This window comes from Cornus florida, unplaced genomic scaffold (genome assembly GCF_030987335.1).
Source record: "Cornus florida cultivar Cherokee Brave unplaced genomic scaffold, ASM3098733v1 CherokeeBrave_3.0.0_Hap2_Chr08, whole genome shotgun sequence".
Lineage (NCBI taxonomy): Eukaryota > Viridiplantae > Streptophyta > Magnoliopsida > Cornales > Cornaceae > Cornus > Cornus florida.
This window is the reverse complement of record NW_026775578.1, coordinates 60,796,452-60,807,265: the sequence shown is the minus strand read 5'-3', so window position 1 is coordinate 60,807,265 and position 10,814 is coordinate 60,796,452. Positions and strand designations below refer to the sequence as shown.

Genomic DNA, 10,814 nt, shown 5'->3' with positions numbered 1-10,814 from the left:
AAAAAAAATTGGCAGCTCTTATATTTGAGAGAAATTTTGAGATTTTCAAATTTTGAAAGGTCAAATGAAAGGTCATTGGAATAGCTTTTTTTACCCATCTCTCAAATTATGAGTTTGAGAGATCAAAATGAGAGAGCAATAGAGATGCTTTGTATCTCAATACCAATGTTAGGGTTACAAAATTGGGGTTCAAGCGAGGAGTTGAAGTAGCGCGAAGTAGAGCAGCGGCCGATTTCACCAGTAAGGCATTTCGCTGTTTTTTTCTCTTCTCTCTTCTCTCTTCTCCTCTTCTTCTTTTTCTTCTTTTGGATAGGCAATACAAACAGATCATTTTTTTTTATAGAAAAAAGAGAAACAAATTTATCAAGAAAAAAAAAATGAAATCTTGGTGCTTCGGGGCTCTGAGATAGAGCAATTGAAATCTTTTTCTCATCGGGGGAGTAAGCGCTCCACTCTCTCATGCCAGTTCTGGATCGCGAAACAATTTTCCAAAATCCCAAATGCTTATGCAGTTATGTGACAACCCGGATTTTTTTTTTTTAAGATTTTAAATTTTATACTCTTGATTTTTAGTGGTCAACTAAATTGATTATTTTGTTTTTATTGGAGATTTACCAATTCGAGGTTGGATTATTGATTATTGATTATTGAATTGGAGATTTATCCAATTAAAAGATTTAATGGGTTCAATTTTTGTTGTCATAATTAATTTGATTAATTATGATTTAAGGCTTATCAATTACAAATTGATTATTTTGTTTTAATTGGAGACTTGGTGAGTTACCCAATTGAAATTTTTAATGGGTTGATTTATTTATGTTGAAATTGAATTTATATTGTATTTCTTGATCCGATGGAGATTGAATCAAAAGGGAGTAGTGCCGAAATGGTGAATGAGTGCTACCAGCCGAGTATAATGAATGTCTAATGGATTTACTTAATTAATATTTTTAATGGGTTGAATTATTTTTTGTTACACAGTATATATATATATATATATATATATCTTTGTTGCATCAGTTGGTGATGAGGCTGCCGATATTGAGAGGAGAATGAAAGATTGAATGGAAATGGTAATTTGGCAGGTCCCACGTACTTTGTGATTGCTGTGGACAATTTTCCTTTGGCTTTGATTTTTTTCTCACGTGGTTTTTTTGCGGTGGCTGATGTTTCTTTGTTAAGTGTTGTATGGAATGAAAAGATATGAAGATAAAGATAAGAATTAAGGAGGAAAAAGGGAGCGAAATTGATGATGATAATGGGCCCCACTAAATGAGATATTATGGGTCTTGATTTGTTACATTGAATATATATACATAGTATATAGTTTCATTTGTGATGTCTGCTGAAGGACTGCACCCATCCGAAAATGCAAGAAAAGAAAGAAAAGTTTGAAATGGTGTTAGTGGTGGGCCTATTAGTTGATATTTTGGTTAAATACTACTTTGTGCACATGGGTATTGTGTATACAATTAATGTAAAGAAAAATTAAAGAAAGAAAGTGGCAGCAAGTGTCTGCAGAAAGTAAGATAAAGCAAGAAATGTGATGATGGTGTCGCACGGGGTGCACTTAGTGATAAGTTTGCAATTGTTTTGATTTTTGTTGTATGGTGACCTGTTGTGCTATGTCATTTGCCTATATATATTGGTCTGTTTTGGTGAGTAAACAGAAGAGAAAAATTAAAGGGCAAAGGGCCAAGATTTTATTTGAGCAGAGAGCCGAGATGGACTTGAGGCATGATGATCCAGTATTGATTTATTCTTTTAAAGAGTAGGGTTCTTTATATCTTGAATTGTCTGGGTGATTTTATCTCAAACATTTTGTTAATGTTGTTTTGTTAAATTGCATATATATATTTTTTTTGTTCAAAAATATATTTATATTTTGTGAACTAATTTTCATGAAACCTCCTTGAGATTTTTGTTATGGTTTTTCCTACTGGGACTTCCCCCGTCTCACCCCCTTACAGTTTCAGGTACCGAGGATGAGCTTGGATTGATAGTAGCAGGCTAGGAGGAAGAGTAGGACTAGAGGAATTAAATTATTTATTTTAGAGAAGTTGTGTATTTAATTGAGGAAATTGATTTGTATCAATAAAATGGTATTTTCTTTTGAGATTCTGGGTGGAAATTGAAGTATTTTGATTTGAATAAATCGAAGATTTTATTTAGAAAAAAAAATTCGGGGCATTACAAGTTATGCGAATCACTTAGATTACTAACAGTCTTCTGCTTTTGCATCACTTTTCTCCTAAATGAGCATCACTTGATCCGCCCTTTTTTTCTTGCTTAATATTAGAGGCTATTCTGTTTCACTTTTAAATCACTATTTTTTAATTCAAAATCTGAATCTTAACGAATTTCAAGCAGGCAAGCAGAAGACTCCCTTCGAGAAACAAATTTATATAGATATACAAATATATGAATATATGTACAATATACAAGAAAGAGCTTGACTTTTGAAATTTTTCTACGAAGAGAAGATTTTGAATTTTTATATAGTGAGTTTTTGGAAATCAAATTTGGGAGTAAAAATATAGGAATTTTTAATTCTTGCTAATCTTTTTGGTCAATGGTTGTTTTGATGTTCGAAGCTTTTAATTTCAGTGTATTTAACTTGAATATAAGGATTCCTATTCTTATTTTATTTTTTCTTGAATTGATTTTTTACTGAATTGAAAGAAAAAGATAAAGATGGGTTGTGCAATTCATAAGTCTGAGAAGCAAAAATGCAATGGAATTGAATTGGAAAGGCTCTACAGGGGTCTTGACACTATTGACGAGAAGCAATTGACTTGGAAAGGCTCTACAAGGATCTTGATATTGTTCAAGTTAAAAGTCTCTATAGGAGATGTTAGAGTTGCACTACACAATCAACCGGATTTAATACCAGTTGTTGTGGCGGAAATGCAAAATAAACAACACTGTTCAAGGAACAAACAAGCAATCACGAAGAATAAAAAAAAATCACACACAAGAACACAAAATATACATGGTTCACCCAAATCTTTGGGCCACGTCCATGGAGCACACTGAACAAAATCACTATGAAAAAGATGAAGAATTACAAGGAGAATTCTCTCTCAATCTCTCTCAATTGCTCTCTCTTGTATTGGCACAACTTTATCTTTAACTTTCACCCCTATTTATAGAGTCCCAAACTTGTCTTACAAGAACTTGCCTTTTGTAGAATCCAAAACCAATAAGGAAATTAAATCAAATCAGGAAATTGAATTTTCCTCAAACCAATAAGGAAGTCAAATTAGATTAGGAAACTGAATTTTCCCTAAAATTCAGTACTCTTGAAGTTTCCATATAATTAAATCTTTCTAAAAATCTTCCACCTAATTAGACTCCACAAAACCACAACAATCTCCCACTTGGAGTCTGGAGCACTTGTAAACCCATTCCATCTTCTTCTCATGCATGTCCTATACATGTCGGTGCGCTTCTCTCTATCTTCAAGCTAGAAGACCGACTGAAGTTGCGCACAACTTTAGTTTCTCCATGGTCACTATCTTGGTCAACATGTTAGCCGGATTCTTGGTGCCAAGTATTTTCTCAAGTGTTAACACCCCGTCTTCTAACAAAGATCTAATAAGGTGATACCGAAGTCCTATATGCTTGGTCCTTGAATGAAATGCTGAATTCTTTGCCAGATGTATCACACTCTGACTATCACTATGCAAAACATTCTTCTCCTGTTCAAATCCCAACTCTGTCAACAAACCTTGTAACCAAATCATCTCTTTACTAGCCTCTGTCATCCACATACTCTGCCTCTGTAGTAAATAACGCTACAATCCTCTGTATTTGCAAAACCCAACTAATTGCAGTTGTACCCACCATTAACACATGCCTAGTAGTACTTCTTCTGTGGTCCACCTCACCAGCAAAGTCTGAATCTACATAACCATGTAACTTCACTTCACCCCTTCTGAAACATAAATATCTGTCTGTGGTACCCCGTAGATATCTCAATATCCACTTTACTGCTTCCCAGTGTACCTTGCCCGGATCCTTCATGAACCTGCTTACTGCTCCCACTGCATATGCAATGTCTGCTCTTGTGCACACGATGGCATACATCAAACTTCCAATGGCTGAGGCATATGAAATTTAAGCCATGAAGTTTTTCTCATCTTCTGTCTTCGGACACTGATCTTGAGATAAGCAGAAGTGATTAGCTAAGGGAGTACTCACCGCCTTAGCATTATTCATATTTAACCTCTTCAGAACCCGTTCAACGTACTCAGCCTGAGACAACTACAAAGTACCTTTCTGTTTGTCTCTACTAATCCTCATCCCAAGAATCTACTTCGCTGCACCAAGATCCTTCATCTCGAATTCACTAGACAACTGCTTCTTCAATTTGCTGATTTCTTCAAAATTAAAACCTGCCACTAACATGTCACCAACATAAAGTAGAAGGATAATGAAACTTGACTTGAACCTCTTGAAGTAGTAGCAATGGTCATTACAAAAGGCTTCCAGTGGTTGTTTATGGATCGATGGAAAATTGAGGAATTTTGATTTAGCATGGTATTGCCAAGAACGGTTTTGAGAGATTCATTTTGTGACCTTGGTTGTTAGGATTTTGATGTATGTGCCACTTAGTGGACTTGTATTTCGAGGATTTAGTTATCCATGATAGGGATGTGGATCTGATGTTTGATCGTGGTGATTGGTCTTGTAGTTGATCTGTTTCGGGGAGAAATGTAAGACTTCTGATGAAATGTTTTATGGTGAGGTTCGTTTTGATTTTTAGAGGTTTTGATTTGCTTTTCAAGTTTTGGATTCTCGATTGATATTGTTGGTAGTAGCATTTTGAGACGTTAGAGATGTTGGTTTTGCTGTATTGAGGATTTGGGGCCTTAAGCATAATGGTGCCTACGGCATTGTTGTCAAAGTTTAGGATTGGCCAAGATGGTCCGGCCGAACGTCTGTGGACTATATCTCAACTCTCACAAAATGTCTGGCCTCCGTGGTGCCTTTGGTACTGATCATTTTTGGCATTGATGTCATTTGTATCGAGAGGTTTCATGGGTAGACCTAGTAGGGGCAGGTTATGAATTAGTGCCTTATACTGTCATGTTACAGTACAAGTTGTGTGTTGTGGGCGAGTGCTAGTTGCCGTCGATGCTACCCGAGTAAGTGAGGGCGGGCACTAGGTACTGTCATTGCTACCACACATTTGAGTACGTCATGGGCGGGTTCTGGTCGCTATTCGTACTGCCATGTCGTCTTTGTTCAGTACCCTGATTTGATACGTGGTTATTTTGGAGTCCTTTTTAGTGGATGTTTTTGGATCCGCATGATGGTTCAGCAGGAGGGATGATTTCAGTTGTTGTCTTCCGTTCCTTTGTTTGACCTTGAGTTCTGTGTATGACCTTTGACTTGTCGTGTGCCCGTGAGGTCACTCTTCTTTTGAAGAGGTTTTCCTGTTGTGAGCACATGGGCGCGAATGACATTGGGTTGTATATTGTCTTTCTATTTTGGGATTTGTTTTTGTAGCATATTGTGTGGGATACTCGGAGATGTACTTCGTAGTTATCTTAGTTTCGCCTTTTATTTTGTTGGGGCTGGATTTCGGGGACGAAATCCCTTTAAGGTAGGAAGGTTGTAACAACCCGGTCATTTTCCTTCCTTTCCTTTTCTCAGATTTTACGGATATTTTTTTTCCGTTGTTTTTCCTTTTCTGAGTTCGGTTTTTCGTCTCTTGGTGTCGTCTCGAGTGCTCGGGAATGGTTTCCAAGACTCTTTCCTTTGGATTGACAACTTTCTTGTGAGGACCGAGTCATTTCCTCATTTTCATTTTTCGGTACTATTCACCTTTCGTCTTTTTCTCGGTTGTCACTTTGTTGGCATAACCCTACTTTTCGTGTTCGGATTTGATTCCGATTTTGCATGCATCCACGATATTTAAATTCCATGCTATGTGTATTTTCGCTTTTGTAGAAAAGCATGCTAAATGTTTACTTTTCTTGTAAAGGATATAAGTGCATAACTTTTTTGTAATTTTCTAAACTTTGGGGTTTTGTGTAATTACTGTAAAGTTATTATTTTTTGTCTGAGGGACCATTTTGCAATTTAATTTGGAAGATATTATGGGAAAGGATCTTTTTGCAATTTTCGAAAAGTGTGACAAGTGTCACACTCTCATTGGTCCACTTGTTGACATTTATATGGAAACACTTTGAGGCCTTAGATGAGGACATGTGGAGGGTGGAGATTTAACCACTTGTTGGCCTAGGATTGGTGCACTTGTTGGCTTGGATGGTTAACAAGTGTAGGTTTGAGATTAAGCCTAGGATGGAGCCTTGGATTTGTGACAAATGTAGGCTCACAATTTAGTTTTGCAAATTACTTTTGGGACACTTTTGGATTTTAGTTTTAAGGAGGGGTTTTTGTGCAATTGACCATAGTTGTGTGTGTGTTGACCATGGTGTAGGAACACATAGTGAGTGGAGGATTTCTATTTCCTCCACTCACCCATTTTTCACCTTATGTCATTTCTTTCTCATCACAAACCCTAGCCTCCAAGGATGGAGCTTGAAACCCTTGGCCTTGACCTTGATTTTTGATGGCCTTCCACTCACCTTAGACCATTTAGCTTGGAACACTTTTTGTTCTCCTCATCCTCCTCTTCATAACCCTAGAAGGGTTTGCCGTTTTGTGTTGATTTTGCCTTGGATTCTAGAGAAACACTTCTCTAGTAAGGTAGGGGATGTTATAGGGTTATATGTTTGTTATCTTGCATGTTTTTTATGCTTATATGACTTATATGCTTGTGTTGTATTAATTTGAGAAATTATGATTAATGGTAGTTTGCTTATAACTCATTTTTGACTTGGTATATGGCATGGCCATGACTTGATCTTTGTTGTATGTTAATTTGGAATGATTTGAATAGGTTTTCAAATCTAGAGATTTAATGAATTTAAATTGATTTAAATTCTAGTAAATTGTGTATTGCTTGTATCATATTTTCGACTTGATATATGGTATGACTATGACTTAGTGCTTGTTATATATTTATTTGGGATCATTTGAGTGACTTTTGAAAATTAGAGATTTAATTAATTTAGGATTAATTAAATTCTACATGATGGTATCTTGCCCATTTTGCACTTTTGATTTGATATATGTAATGACCATGATATGTCTTTTAAGATATATTATTTTGAGGCCTTTTGGAAATGAATTGAAATCTAGAGAGTTTAATTATTTTTGTTTAATTAAACTATATCTTATTGTTCCATGGATTCAAGCATGTTTTAGAAGTTACTTCTATATTAGGATTATGGACTTAGACTTGTTGTATATTCACTTGGTTATGTTTGGAGCATTGAGTAACATTATTGTTATATTTATGTTCATAAGATCATGTTTTCTTCATGGAATATATTCTTGTCTTGTGTAATGAGTTGCACACTTTATTTTTGATATCTTCCATGCCACAATAGTGGTGGACTTAGAGCATGTATTGTATGTGTCTACAAATTTGGTTGTGCGTGGTTGATAGTTGACTATCTTGTATATACATGTTGATATATACGTTATTGTACAACTTGTTGATTTTGGAAACTTGGGGATGTCGTTGTTTGGCTACGGTTAGGACGTGGTTCTAGTACGGGGGATAGTCCCTCTATGTAGTCTCGTGGGCACATAGGGCAGTTAACCGTGGGCTAGTAACCCTAAAGTAACTTTGGTGTCGGTCTGATCTGGCATGATGTCCAAGTATCCTCCTTGTTTGATTTTGCATTTCAATTCCAAGTTGATAACTAGATGATGTTATAACTTGTTGTTCCACATTTGATTTTCCATCTTAAGTTTCAAGATGTTAATTTTGGGAATTCATGCTTTATACATTGTATTGGAAGTTCCAATGTTGGTTAAATTGCATCGATATCGTGATTTATGTTCTTATGTTCAAATGTAGCTTAGGAATAATCTTATAGACTCATTTAGAACATAGATGCTAGGTGGCATGAACCATCTTAGTTGATTCGTATTTTAGATTTCAAGTTGATGGCTTTGAGAATCTATGTCTTGTTGCCTTGTATAGCATGCTTCTATGTTGTTTGAATTGCATGGACGGTGTAAATTATGCTAGAAATGATCTAGGGTAGCTTAGGATGCTCCCTCAGTCTCACCCCTAACATAGACGTTAGGTGGCATGAGCCCTTTAACATGTTTCATCTTAAGGTGATAAAATTGTAAAAAGTTAGGTCGATGCATGTTCATCTCCTACGAGTAGCTTTATGTTACTCACCCACGTAGTGGGCATATTTTTCAGGTACAGGCATCAAGGTTGAGTTTCTTATCATGCTTGGATGATTTGTGGACTTGAAGACTTCCATTCTTGTGAAGGTGGGCTTGGAAAGCCATTTGTAGCCCTTTTATGTCAAAATGTGTATATCTGATTCCATATATGTAATGTGTACATGAGTACACTCTTTACAATGTACTCGACATGTATAAGATGAGGCCGGAGGCCAATGACATGTATTTTGTATCCTATGAAATTTTTGACTTCATGAGATTTCGTGAAAATATTGAAAAATGTCAAGTTTTGTTTCACTAGGTTTGCATTGGGTGTGGGAATTCCATTTTGATTCTGCCATAGGATCTCATTAGTCATGTATGAAGTGTGGCCAAGGGTCAAACGGTCATTAAAAGTCATTTGTAAATTTTGGTTTTCAAAATCTTCATTTCAAGTTCATTTTTGCGTTTTTGGCCATCGGGGGGTCGGATTTTGACTCGGCCATTTCTGGGAGCCGCAGACCATTCCCGCGAGCTTAAAATATCTATTTACGTTTGCGTGCATGATTTTTTTCATGAAAAACCCTTTCATTTGCGTTTTGAGACTCCTACGAATTCATTTCACCTTTTTGTTGAAAAATCTTGCTTAAGTGCATTTTGGGTATTTCCTTTGGGAAATAAATTCCATTCTTGACTTTGTCACATAGAAAATGTGATTTTAGGGGGAGTTTCTTCTTCATGTTTTTCTGAAAAATGTCATCTAGACCTCGAAAACTTCATCGCAAGTTCATTTTGCTGCTAAAAACAATGTTCCTGCAATTTTTGAGGTTGCAGACCACCCCTCTGCCTCATTTGGCGGGCCCCCGCACTATTCTGGTGGGCACCCGCTAGAATCTTCCGTGTTTGGCGGGCCCCCACGGGTCTTTGGCGGGCGCCCTCAAACAATGTTCCTGCTCCAGACAATTTTTTTCAACGGGCCATATCTTACTCGTTTTAACTCCGAATTGGTCCGTTCTTGAGTCTAAATTGACCATGTCAAAATGAGCTTTCCAATGGTACGAATTAGAGCTTCAGATTCCTCTTGTAGCTCAAGATATTCAAGTTTTAGTAAGGTAGAGTTAGAATTTGGTTCGAACTGGGATAGGCCTTCGACTTCAGAACTTGATATCTTTTCTGTCCGGACTCTGAATCAGGTGATTCTTGAGTCTAACTTCATTAATTTTTCATTTTCTTTCCAATGGTACCAGTTTTAGTTTCAGAACTTTCTCCTAGCTCAAGATATCCTTGTTTTAGTGAGAGGGTGTCGGATTTGCTTTGAACCGGGATAGGGTTCATCTGGGATTTCACTTCCTTTGGCCTTAGTACTTCATATGAAGTTACCAAAGGATGTTTTAGGATGTTTTAGATCTAATTTGACTTGTTGAAAGTTAAATTCCTTCCTCTTGGGGTAAAATGACCATTTTACCCCTGGCTCTTCTCTTGTAGGGTTTTGATGCCCTTCTCAACATTTTGTTTCCATTGAGTCTCAAAACTCTTTGATAGTCCATTCTTGTGCCCTAGGGATGATGTACATCTCTAACGACTTGTCTTTGTCTTGCTTCCGCACATTATTCATTTGAATTCCGTGACTTTATAGGGAGTCATCATGGTGCCTAGGGATGACGTACATCTCTTGAGGCCATTTTGCTTCTTTCGCTTCCACATCTTGGATCCAGTTCGGGTCATCACAGGACACACTAGGTTGAAAAATCCAGGGTCGTCACACCTTTGACCACCATTCTCGCCTTATATCTCTTGGAATCATCATATTCCTCTTTCACCCTGTACACCCATTTATTGTGAAGAGCTTTCTTCCCCATGGGCAACTTGGCTAGTTCCCATGTTTTGTTAGAGATAAGAGACTTCATCTCATCTTCCATTGCAAGCTTCCACTTGCTAGTATCTTTAACTTGACATGCTTCATCATAGCATTCAGGCTCACCATCATCTGTGAGCAACATATAATCCAAATATTTCCTATTCGGTACATGAGGTCGCGTAGACCTTTTGCGTGCAGGCATAGGAGTTGGAATCTATGGTGAACTATGCTCTGAGGATTTTGCTCTACGTCAATGCTCTATGGATCATCATCCAACTCAACAAACTCAGGCTTACTCTGTACGGGACTAGTTAACTGTGCTGCATCTCTATCCTTGTACATCACCTTCTCGTTGAAAATCACATCTCTACTTCTAATGATTTTCTTGTTCTGATTATCCCAAAGTCGATAACCAAACTCATCTCCGCCATACCCAACGAAGATGCATTTTAGTAACTTGGGGTTGAGCTTTCCCCTAGCATGGTCACTAATATGCGCATATGCAATACAACCAAAAACTTTTAACCATGAAAGATTTACCTCTTTGCCACTCCATACCTCTTCTGGTATTTGATGCTCCAAAGGCACCGATGGTCTATGATTTCACTACACCATATTAGGGTTTTACCAGCGCTTCTATAAAGAGTGCTGGTATAGGTGTACTATTACCAGCGCTCTTTATAAAAGCGTT

General features: G+C 37.0%; 1 long non-coding RNA gene across 1 annotated transcript; it reads left to right on the top strand.

Annotated features, from left to right (window-relative positions):
• Nucleotides 1-1,356: 1,356 nt before the first annotated feature.
• On the top strand, nt 1,357-2,116 carry LOC132271833 (uncharacterized). Its single transcript, XR_009469847.1, has 2 exons — nt 1,357-1,771; nt 1,971-2,116. It is a non-coding gene; the product is annotated as an uncharacterized LOC132271833 (long non-coding RNA).
• Nucleotides 2,117-10,814: the final 8,698 nt, after the last annotated feature.